The sequence below is a fragment of the Capricornis sumatraensis genome, chromosome 1, assembly GCF_032405125.1.
Source record: "Capricornis sumatraensis isolate serow.1 chromosome 1, serow.2, whole genome shotgun sequence".
In the NCBI taxonomy this organism is placed as follows: domain Eukaryota; kingdom Metazoa; phylum Chordata; class Mammalia; order Artiodactyla; family Bovidae; genus Capricornis; species Capricornis sumatraensis.
In genome coordinates, this window is record NC_091069.1 from 233,569,984 (window position 1) to 233,580,167 (window position 10,184).

The 10,184-nt window shown below is 45.2% G+C and overlaps 1 protein-coding gene across 1 annotated transcript in view; it reads right to left on the bottom strand.

Moving 5' to 3' along the window:
* ZBTB38 (zinc finger and BTB domain containing 38) overlaps window positions 1-9,517 on the bottom strand; it is a 43,564-nt gene extending 34,047 nt beyond the window's left edge. Inside the window, exons 1-2 of the mRNA XM_068979602.1 lie at window positions 9,425-9,517; window positions 8,539-8,643 (exon numbers count right to left, since the gene is read on the bottom strand). The gene's annotated coding sequence lies outside the window, so the exon portion shown is untranslated. The remainder of the gene's footprint in view (window positions 1-8,538; window positions 8,644-9,424) is intronic.
* Between the last annotated feature and the right edge of the window lie 667 nt (window positions 9,518-10,184).

The following is a 10,184-nucleotide window of genomic DNA, read 5'->3' on the forward strand; positions in this document are numbered from 1 at the left end:
GCAATACTGCAATCTCTGGAAAGAGGCCAGGCATGACACACACCTTGTGGAACTGTCACCTCGCCCTGCGGTTCAGGAGGTGCGGGTGACTGGAGGGACCATCAAACAAGCACACCAGCTGGGCTGACGCATGACCAGAGGCCCAGAAGCTTTTCTGTACTGCAGAAATGTTACCAAAACTCTGGCCACACACACACATGGATGCACAATGGTTCAGACAAAAGAAACCGACTGGGAAAAACTGTGGGGCGGGGAGAGGGCAGAGTATTAAAGGAACTAAATTCCTGTTTGCTTCTGCCAAGTTTACCCTCAAAATAAATCTGATCAAAACTAAATGAAGGTTTCTGGCAGTAGGTATCCAAACAGTTCCCCCTGCTCACCTGTTTTAGAGTGAAATGATCTGGGGGCAAAAGGAACAGGGAACAATTACATCAATAAATATGTTGCCTGCATTAAAAAAAAAAAAAAGTAAAATTCCCCAGACAAACCTAAACTCAGTGTAGACATTAGCCCACAATAGACTGTTTAGAAAAATTATGCTTTAAATACACTGATTAAGAAAAAAAAAAAATCTAAAAATAGGCTGTTCTGTAGAACAGCTCGAGTCTCTGCCTGTGCTTTCATTTTAGAAAACAAATGCTCATGGACTCCTCAGGGGGAGGGGTTTAGCACAGGGATTCAAACTCAGAGAAAATGGCCACCGGGTTTCAGAAACCTGAACGCAACAACCAGGGGCACTCAGGGGACCTTCTGGAAACACAGGGCACTTACCTTTCACAACAGTCAGTGCTAGAGACAGATATAACCTGGTTTTTTTTGCCCCACCAGCGACATAAATCATGGCCTCCAAAGTGTTTGTTTGCTGAACGCCACAATGACTAATCACCCGACTTTTATTTTTCTCCCTGAGCCAGAGAACCTCATGGGGGGGCGGAGGGCGGGGAGGACAGGTCATTTTTAATGTAAGGGAGCTGCTAGGATTGGAGGTAAGATTCCTGTTTAAGCTTCATACATGAAAAAGAGAAGTTAAGGACCTCGAAAAGTATTTCCTAAAATAGGGATGCGTAGCCTTCTTATCGTTCAATAGAAAAGAAAGTCTTAAAATAGATCATTCAAACATGGTACAAAGCTCTTGAGTGATTTCCTGAAACTTGTCAAAAAACAAAAATGAATATTCAGACTTAAATAAACAACCAAACAAGGTCAGAACTCATTTCGCAGTGTATATTCATTTACAGGGAAAAAACAAAATGTTCTCCCAGGTAATTTACAATGCTTCTGTGCAAAAAAAGTCAACTTGCAGGGTAGAGTGGCTAAAGAAAACTCCAGAATTGCTAGACCTTGACAGGAAAAAATCTTAAAGGTCAGGCTTTTTTTTTCAAACCCGATTTAGCACTGCACCCAGGGTGGGCCAGTTCTCTAATGTCTGAGTAAAACCCCATTTGGGGCTTCATTTCACTGCCACGTCATCCCTTTTTCCATCTATCCCTGTGCCTTCGGCTTCCTCAAAGTGGTCCTCCCACCCCTTCCCGTTTCAAAGCAAAGATGGAACATGCATTAGTCTGAGGGAAAGGGTGGAACAGGCAATAGAAGGAATTTGCAGCAGGGACCCGGGATGCAGTAAGGCTGGCCACGGCCTCCCCTACAAGTACCAAGGACCACCCGAGACCTTGGCACCCCTGCTCTCCGAGTTCGGGTCAAGGACTCTAGGACCAGGATAGACCGTCTACACAGGGACAGACCAGAATGCTGAGTAGATTCTGAGACCAAAAAAATCTTCCCTTTGGTCTAGAAGTGAGTCGGCGTTCTATTAGAGCTAATCAGAAATCTCCATGACTGCGTGAAAATACTTATGCGTTTGGGGAGACGGATTCTGAATGCCGCTGTCTTCTGCCTGGCGAGATAATAAATTCAACTCTGTTTTTACTGAATTGCTGGTCTTATTATCTAGTGATAATCAACTCTGCAAATAATCACAAGTGTTCTAACACACAAACAGGAAAAATGACACAAACAGAACGGGACCTAGAAACAATGTCCCACGCACAAAGCAGGAAGTGGCAGCTTGTATCTATCTCACCTGGCACAAAGCCAGCCTTCAGGGGGTGGCCGAAAGAACCCCAGGATGCTCCTCTAGCACTTGAACAGCCGCTGGATTCCTCAGGACCACAGGGCGATGAGGACTACGTGCACAGGTGTGACCAGCAACATGGGCTGTGCGAGCTGGGTCTTCCTTTTTATACTCCTTGAGAAAATGCTTCGTTCCTCTCAAAACTAAATTACTGGAGACCTTAGCAATTTTCACTTAAATAAGAGAGGAAAAAAATGCTTTAAAAAATAGGAGACGGCCTCCTGCCTCTCTTAGCTTAAAAGGAAAATTTTCTTGACTCTCTTAACTGACAAGAATCCAAGAGCTTCGATGGAACAGGAAGTTTGCATTGTGGTGTCTTTCTGCTGAGAAGCCCAGCAGGCATGGCGGGCTGCTCTTGTCAACAGAACAGTTGGAGGGAGCCAGTGCTTCCTTAGGCTTGGCTTGCTGACTGCCCGTTCCTGCTCTCCTGATAATCCACCTTACGACAGGACCTACCTGTTTCCTCAGCAAACTGGACAGGCAAGGGACACTAGCTTCTGTTCCCTGTCTGCTACAAGTGGTGTGACCCTGAGCAAATCCTACGACTTCCCTGCATTTCCGTTCCCTTATCTGGAATGTGAAGAGGCTGGGCTGGTTTACTTCCTCAGGTTCTTTCCAGCCATAAAGTTTCAAACCATGATTCCTTACCTCCTATTTTGTCACCTGTTGATTGATTCCCCAGCCAGTAGAAAAAAATCCTCATTTCCTCCAAAGCAGACCATCTCTCCTACCCTTAAACCCATGCACTTTCCTCAAAAGTGTATGGGGTACAGGCCAGACTCAAGGTCTGGCCAGTACAAGTACCCCTTGGAGGACAGTGGGAGGGAGCTTCACAACTGGGATCTCTGGCCAACCTCAGACGTGGAGTTACCATCTGCTTGTTTTAGCACATCTGCTTTTCTGCTGGGGAAGAAGTAGAATCACGGCTGGAAGGAGCCTTTTCCATCATTGAACCAAACTTTCTCAGGTTACAGGTGAGGAAATCAAGCCAGCACAGTTCTGTGCCTTTCTTTTCCAAGGCTGCACAGTGGGTCACGGGAACCAGTCCTAGGTCTCCAGTCCGATCTTTTACAGGATGCTCTTTGACCTCCCCCTCAACCCCCCACTGCAGGGCTCTGGGCTCTTTCTCCTGTAGACTTCCTTAGGGCCCCAAGGCAATCCCCTAAGGAACTGTTTTAAACTTTCAAAGTGACAGAGCAACTCTGGGAACATAAAGCCCCACAAGACAGTGACAGCTATAAAATGAAAGTGAAAGTGAAGTCGCTCACTCGTGTCTGACTCTTTGCGACCCCATGGACTGTAGCTTGCCAGGCTCCTCCGTCCGTGGGATTTTCCAGGCAAGAGTACTGGAGTGGGTTGCCACTTCCTTCTCCAGATGATTTTCCTGACCCAGGGATTGAACCTAGGTCTCCTGCATTACAGTCAGATGCTTTACCGTCTGAGCCACCAGGGAAGTCTAATGACAGCTATAGCAAGACACAAATCTTTGACCTTATCAGTGCAGCAATCCACTGGTGTCTTTGGTCTAAAAGACAAGCCTGCAGCAGCACTTGGATGGTAGATAAGAACAGGTGAGAAAGATAGGGAGGCCCTGAGAGCAGGGTCCTGACCTGATGATACCTAGCACCAAGCTCATATTTGTTGAATGAATTCAAGTTTGCACATTACCTCTGTCCATTCGCTTCTTGTCAAAAATTCTGAGATTACTGGAATGGCAGGGGCAAGGGTCTCTCAGCCATAACCAGGAACGATGAGCTATTTCATGCTCTCAGTATGTAGCTGGGGAAACTACGTGGGGTGTAGAGACAGAAGGCTGGACTTTGGAGCCAGATAAGAGCCCAGAGAGTGAAAAACTCATGTTTACAACATCAGACCGAACCTCTCAGACTCAATTTCTGCCACACCAGTTATCTGGAGATTCCAGTAAGATGGCCGAGATAATAAATATAAGGGGCAGGATGGACTCCATGAAATTCAGTTCAGTCTTCTCCCCTTAGGTTTAGACATAGAAGCCCTAATTCTAAGCAAGGCTCCAGGACACTGGCATCCTGTTCCAAAAAAAGTGAACTGTCAGTGGAATGCCAACAACAGTTATAAAATGACTCAGTAGAATTTTAATAAACATATCCCCATTGAGTCACCTGATTTCTAAATTACATACAAGGAATATGAAGTACAATTTAATAAACACGAGTCAAAATTATGTTTTATATTCTCCATAAATAGCTTAACACCAAACATGTATGTATGTCTCAATCCTCCCCTGTGAATAAATAGAAAGAGCTGGGATGGGGAGGAGAAAAAAGGATAAATTATTCTCTCACCTATAAAATGAGGTTGGAAACAATGTGAACTAGTCTAAAAAGTACATGATTACAAGATGTGAAGAAAAAGGAAATATAATGACACGGATGTTTATCGACCAGAAGATAGTCAGACAGACAGATGCATCAAACTATTCTGGTGGTGTGCTTGTGCACTGTTACTGCCATTAAATATATTATTGGTAACAACACTTAAAGTTTCACTGGTTTTGCAAACTCTGGGCATAGGAACAGGGTGTTACCACTTACTCCACAGGAAAAGAAGTTGATATGAGGGCTGTGTCACCCAGCACTGCTGTGGCTACACTGCAGATGGCGACAGTGGGTGTGATAAGACTACCATTCCTTCACTATCTGGGATCCGTGTGTCTTCTATCTCATTACAGAATAATTCGTAAACATGAACAACACAAAACTTCTGAGTACAGGCACGTCTTTATGGATTTTAAATCAACCTATCAAGTCTCAGGTTTATCTCCTTTCTCTGCTTCCTAAAAACTGGCATTTGCTAATCTTCATCACTGTAGTACTTGTTTAAAATGAAGATTCTCAGGAGTCTGCCTGAAATTTACTGAATTTGAGTCTCTGTGCTAAGGACCCGAGAACCTACATTTTAGTCAATCCCTCAGGTGTAATCTTTTATAAAAAGATATTTTTTTTATGTGGACTATTTTTAGAGTCTTTATTGTATTTATTATAATATTTCTTCTGTTTCGTGTTCTGGTGTTTTGGCCATGAGGTGTGTGGGATCTTATCTCTCCTACCACTGATCGAACCCACACCACCTGCTCTGGAAGGTGAAGTCTTAGCCACTGGACCACCAGGGAACTCCTTCCCAGGTAGATTCTTATCCATACTAAATTGCAGGTCATTTGAACTCTCACAGGATAGAATAGCTATCATGGAAAGTATGTGCGTGCCATGACAAAATGAACATGCTAAAATAAGTCATAAAAATAAGCCTTTAGGTATAGACAGATATTAGACAAAAATACATATACCTAAAAAATTGTAAGGGGAATGGAATTAGCATTTATTAATTGCCTACTATGGCATGGATCCTGACCAAGTTATATATTACTCAATCTCCAAAACAATCCTATTTGAGTTATGGATGGAAAAAGTTAGGCTTAGAGAGTAACTTTTCTGAAGTCACAACCCTGGAAAATGGCCCAGCTAGGTTGTGAAACTAGATTTATCTGACCCCAGCCATCTCATTCCATTGTACTAAGCTCATATACCCATGAAATACATACACACACGTGCGCTTGCGCACACGCACACACACACACACCCACTCTCTCTCTCCCCTGTCATACAACAGTCGTATGGCAACAGGCAAAATACAAATCTGATTACTGTTAGAAACCTTTACATCAGCAGAAATGTAGTTTTTAAGAACTTTCTATCAACGGATATTCTTTGGTCGTCTGTCGACAACAGAATAAAGAGGACGACAACTGTCAAAACCACATTTAACATCTTGAAATTTTAGTAATCAGGAGTGTGTTTTGGGGCTTGTTAGGATAAAATTTTTGCAGTGATTCTTGATTTGTGCAAACTACACTTTTTTTTTTGGAAATGGAACCACTTGATATCCATTCTGCAGGTCATAGCATGTTACAAAGGAAAACAACTCATTAGGGATTTAGCACTTGTCAATCCAATGGCCGTCTTAGGCCTCATATCCCCTGTCTTGTTCATCTGGGCTTCCCTGGTGGCCAAGTGGTAAAGAATCTGCCTGCAATGCAGGAGACCCGGGTTCACTCCCTGAGTGGGGAAGATCCCCTTGAGGAGGGCATGGCAACTGACTCTAGTATTCTTGCCTGGGAACTGTGACTGAAGCGACTAAGCAGAAGCCTAACACTGCACCCTCTCTCCTCTGGGAAACCCTCTACTGCTGGCTTCCAGAGCCCTGTTCTCTCATTCTTCCTTGCTCTCTTGTCAGACTTTTTGCTAGGTCCTCTCAGAAGGCTCCATCCTCAAGCTTTGCCTCTCTACGGTTTTTCACTGGAAAATTTGTTCTCTCATCTCTTAACTTTTTTTATATCAGTGATTCTAAACTAGCCCTAGACTCCCTGTGGGGTGCAAAACCACTGATTGTCTGGGGGACATCATACATCATACTTCAACACTTCAAACTCAGCCCCTCAAAAATGCAGCCCCTCACCCTTCTCCAAGTTGTCTTCATGGGTACCACTGCTCTGGAAATCTCAGTGTCAGCTTTAGCTGTTTTTTCTCTACTCAGATGTCAGATTGGGTCAGTTTTTCCCTTTGCGTCCGTTCCTTTCCCATTTCGCTGCTATCATCCGTTTCCGGCCTTCCCCAAGTTCCCCCTACCCTGCCTTTTCCTTGGTGGATTGTGGTGCCCTGCTAATTGGTCTCCCTGTCTCTGGTTTCTGCCCTGCCTTTTCTTCTGATTTCAAAGTAGGTACTCGATAAATATTTGCTGTGACATTTATAGAACTCCTAGAAGTTCGCAAAGCACACTCACACTCAACATCTCATTTGTTCCATTTGGAGCTTAAGTTTATTACAAGTAGCATTCCAAGCTTACAATCTGATTTCTGTTACTTAAGGCAATCACTGGAGCTACTTCTAACCTTGAACCTTGTAAATTAAAGCATCTCTTAAATTGCTTTACTTTTGAAGATTCAGTGTCTTGTGTGGCCTACAAGCTAAAAGAGAAGAGCATTTCAAGTCAGAGAGAGCTCCCTTGCCAAAATGCTTTTTTCTCTGCTGATAAAGCTGATGGTGACAGCAAAATCAAAATTGAAAAGAAACTCCTTTCTGTAGATTTTTAAAAAACATGTTTCCTATTTATCCAGTTGGTATCCTATTTACAAGTCAATCTCCAACATCCTTGGAAGCTGATATTCTGGCATGGTAACAGAAAAATTCTAACAGTTGAACAATAATTCCTCACTAAGAGAATGAACATGACCATTATCATGACTGTAAAAACAGAGTAATATGTTTGGTCTTAAATACCCAAATAAGAGCTCAATAAACATTTGTTGAATGAATAAATGAATTCAGAGCTGGCCTTACTATTGTTTATAAATTGAAAGCATCAGTTTCCACAGATGGATGGAAAAGTATGTTAAATTTGAAAAAACAAAAACAAAAAAACTTGCACTGAGGGCCAGAACTGTGATACATCAACTACCCCGGTCTCTTCTGGGTCCACTCCGACCGCTGCAGAAGTAGGTGGAGGAGACGAGGGCTACTGGCAGGCACTGTGCTCTTGACTCGGCCTCTCTGGAGTTGAGGTTTCAAGCTCCTGGAGGGCAAGCACTCTACCTTGAACTTCGGGGTCCTATCCCTGTGCTCTGCATACCGAATGTGCATCATAAATGTGGTCTGAGAGGCAAAGTCCTCCATGACCTGCCTGCATTTTCACCTTTCACTCCTTCACATTTATACTTTCTTACTTCGCAGAGGTAGTGTGAGGAGTAAAAACACAGCACTTAAAGCATTTAACACACTGCCTTGCACTCACACACAAAAGCGCTTGATCAATGGGAGTTGTTATCACCGTCATCTGGGGCTCTGTCTATGCCTCAAAGGTGGAGCTTAGTGTGCTGGGCTGTCAATACCTGTCGGTGCAGTGTGCGTCCTGGGGGTGGACTCTTCACGTGTGTATCCTCAGCACCTAGCAGTGTTCCCCCTCTAGCAGGCCCAGAAGCTGACTGCATGAATGAGCAATTGCGATGCACGCTCCAGGCCTGCCCCAACCCAGCCCACTGGGTCTCCCTGAAGAGTCATTTAAACTCTCTGGGCCTTGGTGACGTCTGCGGGTCCTTCCGGCCTGAAGAAGCCAGAAGACAAGACTCACAGAAGCTCTCACAACAGTCACTGGCAGAACTGGAACTAGAAGGCTTTCATTCCCCCTTCATCACCAGGCACCTCACACATCACGTCTCCTTAATAACAGCTTGCCTAAATGTCATTGTCACTTTGTAATCCCCAAACCTGGTGGATTGCTGGCCACAAAGCATAAGCTCCTTGGGAGCGGTTTAGGCTCTCAGAAAAAAACATTGCCTATTTCAAGTAGAGAACAAAAGATGTAAATTCGATTACCTCAGTTAGAACAGACCAGCTTTAACAGAGTTAGTGTCTTGAGCTTCGGAAGAAATCACTTGGAAATCCTTGGTTCTGAGTCCTCCATTTCCTCCACATCTAGGTCTAAAAAGAAGTAAAACAAAAAGAATAATGTCTCATGACTAGGTGCCAGGACCGAACGAATCAGAAAGAAAAGTGACTTCCATTAGCATGTGGACTGAACACCTATTGTCAGTTCAGCACTGGGCAAAGCAAATGACATAGGTGATTCATACAGTCCTCAAAACATAGGAGACATCCCCCCATTTTACAGCTACGTCAAAAGAGGCTCTGAAAGGTCACAGAATCTGTTCAAGGTCACAGAGCTAGTCTATGTTAGACCTGGGACTTAACCACAGGTTCACCCCAGATTCCAAATCCTGGATTATTAACCTGTAAATCAGGGTTTAAAAACTTTTTTGACAGTGACCCACCATTTTAAAAAATCATATTACATAAACGGAAAGTCCAAAGCCTGAAAACAACGCTTACTCTTATTATATACAATGCACCCTGATATTTCCTATTTTTTTATATTGCATTATATATTCTATATCTTCAAAAAAAAATCTGGTAGCAACCCACTAAATTGATTTCACAATCCTCTAATGGGTCTTAATTCTTGCTAGAAAAACACTACCCTCAGAGATAGTACCTCACTAGAAGTTTCTCAGAAACCGCGGACCTAATCCTCCTATGCTTTTTAACCATGAGAACCTGACCGAGTCGTTGAGCTTCATAATTAGGAGAAAAGTTTCTAACCTTTAAAATATGTCTAAGGCACCAAAATACGTATCATCCATTATGGATTCTTAGAAGAGATATTTAATTTGGGCCAAAGTCCAGAATGGAATTAGTCACTTACCTATAGGAGAGGAGTTATAAAGTGGCACCGCAGACAGACTAAAACCTCAGGTGATTTATAATATATCCTGCAAAAAGTGGCTAACAGCGGGCGGTCATGTTGTACCAACAGTGGAGACCTAACTACTGCCGAAGTAGGAGGCTGAGATTGCAAAGCCCTGGGGGCAGGGCCCTGCCTTTGCACTTCCCATTCAATTCCAGGGGCTTTGGAGTTCAACCAAGGAAATCCTCAGGTTCCGGATGGGTCAGGACGGGGGTCCAATTCGCGCTCCGAGGGAGGGAAGATGCGACTGTCAGCGCCGTTCCGAGCCTGCTGGACCGGAGCCCGTCACGTCCCCCGCCCTTGGGTGCGCGTTGGTCCCCGGACCCCCGCCCTTCAGCATAGCCTTGCAGATGGGACACGGCTGCGGCGCAACGTGCCCGACTCCGCGGCTGAACCCCGACTCCCAGGGCGCGGGCCCGGGCGTCCGGGCACCTGCGGGCGCCGGGTCCCCGCAACACCTCGGCTCTCCGGAGTCCACGGAGCTCCCAGCCCCGCGCGAGCGTCCCCCGGCCGGGTTTTGAGGCTCCTTCCCGGGATAGCAGGGGTCGGGCCGGCCTCGCCTCGCCCGCCCGCCCCGCACACCGCCCCTGTGCTGGCACTTACAGGGCTCGGCCGCTGCCCCGCGAGCGCGTTCCCCGGGGGTCCATGGCGCTTCCGGACCCGCGAGTCAGGCCGCGGCGTCTCGCAGCACCGCCCAGAAAATGGACGCCGGCGGCTC